This window comes from Callorhinus ursinus, unplaced genomic scaffold (assembly GCF_003265705.2).
Source record: "Callorhinus ursinus isolate GAN/ISIS: 27379988/994484 unplaced genomic scaffold, GSC_fseal_2.0 scaffold9, whole genome shotgun sequence".
Lineage (NCBI taxonomy): Eukaryota > Metazoa > Chordata > Mammalia > Carnivora > Otariidae > Callorhinus > Callorhinus ursinus.
In genome coordinates, this window is record NW_027397071.1 from 52,690,966 (window position 1) to 52,693,981 (window position 3,016).

General features: G+C 40.0%; 1 pseudogene; it reads right to left on the bottom strand.

The window, feature by feature from the left end:
* Positions 1-1,255: 1,255 nt before the first annotated feature.
* On the bottom strand, positions 1,256-2,447 carry LOC141373452 (small ribosomal subunit protein uS15m-like; annotated as a pseudogene).
* Between the last annotated feature and the right edge of the window lie 569 nt (positions 2,448-3,016).

The window sequence follows — 3,016 nt, forward strand, 5'->3', positions numbered from 1 at the left end:
TAATTTTAGACCCTTTGAAGTTCATAATAGTAGCTAATAAAGATGTAGGAACAAGAGTTTTTGTTCTCTTGGTTCAGGATGGCAAATACTAAACTATATACAGGTCTATTTGAGTCTCACTGAAACAACTGTGACTTGGAAGAGTTCATGATGCTTGTTTTAAAAAGTTCCTTTGGTAGAGGGATTGCCTATTTCAGTAATTTTGATAATTCATGCTCAGTAGGTAAGTATTTTAATTACTTCCCTAGTACCATGCAAAGCATTTTACAGACATCACTTTTAATCCTCAGAAAAACCAGTGACGTAGGACACAAAGTCTCCTGCTTTAAACAACCATCGCTAGTGTTTCTTTTCATCTTGCTCTAGGCCTTTTGGTCATTCCACACCTTATCCACATGGTCATTGTAGAACAACTGTGGCCCTTGGGATCTCAGAGCAATCCAGGATTCAAGATAAAACTTCAAGGCACTATTTTTTTTTTCTTTACTGCCTGGCATTCTGTTGAGGGATACTCCTTGTCAGCATACACAGAGATGAGAGAGTCCACTCTCTGTGAGGATATACACTATTTAACTTTAGCTCTGTCCTTAATGAGCTCAGGCCAAAACATAAATCTATACCACCCCTGAAAAACCACAGTTCTTTCCCCAAGACTCATTCCTTGTAGTTACAGTGGAGTAAAAGTATTTTTCTGAATCCAAATACATTTTGAGGTCGGTTTTCATAGTACTAACATTTACACTTGAAATCAAGAAGTTTTTCTATGTGTCTACCAATTACCACAAACTATGTTAGGTAAGATATGTAATCAGTTTTCACAGTAACCCAAAGAAACAAAACTGTTCCATGGGGATTAAGCAATCTGCAGTATAGGTTAAGCAGTAGAATGTGGTCATTAAAAGCTTTGGTTCTGGAATCAGGCTGGATATGGATTTAAATTCTGGCTCTACCTTCTAGCTTTGATGATTCAATTGCTAAGCCTGTTTCTTATATGTATAAGGAGAATAATAATACCTACTTTATAAAAATAGGAGGATTCAATAAGTATGCTTCCAGATGCTTTGAATAATGTCTAATAGTTATTGCCCAATAAATGGCCACTGTTATTAATCCCAATTTAAAGTAAAAAGTGAGTGAATCCATGACTATCAGGATTACCAGATAAAATACAGAACATGCAGTTAGACTGAACTTAAAGAAATTATTCATTTTTTACCTTAAATAAATTCCAAATATTGTATGGGATATCCTTATGCTAAAAATCATTTTTTAAAAGATAGAACTCTAATAAAATGTGTTGGCTTTCTTTGATTGACTCTGGTTCACCTTTGGAAAGGCTCTCAGGGTTCTTCCGGTCTTGTTTCCCAGATGCTTGCTGCACTTTTTAAGGCTGTTTTTTGTTTGCTTGTTTTGGGAGTTTGGGGGGGCGGGGCTTGGTGGTTTTTATTTATTTATTTATTTATTTATTTATTTATTTATTTATTTATTTATTTGAGAGAGAGAATGAGATGGAGAGAGCACGAGAGGGGGCAGTCAGAGGGAGGAGCAGACTCCCTGCTGAGCAGGGAGCCCCATGTGGAACTGGATCCCGGGACTCGAGGATCATGACCTGAGCCGAAGGCAGTCGTTTAACCAACTGAGCCACCCAGGCTCCATTGGTGGGGTTTTTTTTTTGTTTGTTTGTTTTTGTTTGTTTTTTGGTTGTGTGTGTAAGCAGTTGCACATGCATATACGTGTTGTTTTTTTTTTTGTTTTGTTTTGTTTTGTTTTCTTCAGCTTTTGTACCTCCTGGAAAACCTGAATGCACGGAGCCTTCCACTGCAGGCTTTCTAGAGGCTGTGGGCTTTCCAGTAGCACAGGGGGGTAAAGGTGTACTTAATCCCCAGCTCCTCGCAGGTCTTCTGGAAGACACTATAGTTGGTCTTATGGAGGGTTTTGGGCATCTTTTTCCTCTAGTTGATGCTCATCAGCAGATAGCACTTGTGGGCTTTTTCCTTTCGATGTTTTTGCATGTGTTCTTAATTGTGAATCTTGACAGTCAAGGCAACAAGTCCAGCCTCCAGGTAGCTGGTATCCCCAGCGTTTGCCACAATCTTGTTCATCAACTGCTCTTGCTTGATTTTTAACTTCTCCTTCTGGTTTGGCCGTTTCCAGAGACAAGAATGAGTCTTCTCACAACATCGTCAACCTTCTCAATTGCAGGAATGTTCTGGTAGTCTTTGAGCAACATGGAAGGGGCCAGGTCATCTTCTTGACTGGGCTGGACTGGTTTCTGGGTGGCACATCCTCAAAGGGCAAGGAGGATAACACTGCCAAGAGGACAGGGAAGGCTCCCCTGAATGGGAGGGAGCCCTGGTGTATGCTCTGCCCAGCAGCCCAAGGACTGGGACCTGAACCACTGCTTGGGTCTGAAGCAACTTCAGTGCCCTCCATGCTGTCCCCAGCATGGTGACTTGTGACCCCGTGGGCTGGCACCAAGGCTGCCGTCCTGTTTGTGTCATGGACTGGGTTCAAAATCATTGATTTTTCTTTTTTTTTTTTGATATTCCAATGTAAATAGACATGTTATAATTTTGTTTCCTAAATCTGATAACCCCAACTCAAGGTTAATTTGTCCTAAAGGTCATGCTCTGTCCATTGGCCCATTAAAGGAGAACGGGTTATTTCTATACTGTCAACACCATTTTTTCTCATAAATTCTGATTTCCTGTGTTTCTCATTATTTTTAACAGTGATTGGACAGTAATTGAGAGAAGGAAGATGTAGAGAAATTCAAATCATACAATATTCTTAGTAGCCTTAACAGAATTTAAGGAAATAGGAGAAGCTGAATTAAGTGATTAAAAAAATGTCAGGTGCTAACTTGCTTGGAAAGTCTGCCTTGAATTCTGTACTGGGTTAATTAGGCCTGTCTGTGTTCCCTTCTGAGCCCCAACAGTGCTCAGAAATGTTGCTATGTCACCAAGGTTCTCAAACATGGGCCATCACCAGAAAAATTTGGAGGGCTTGTTAAATC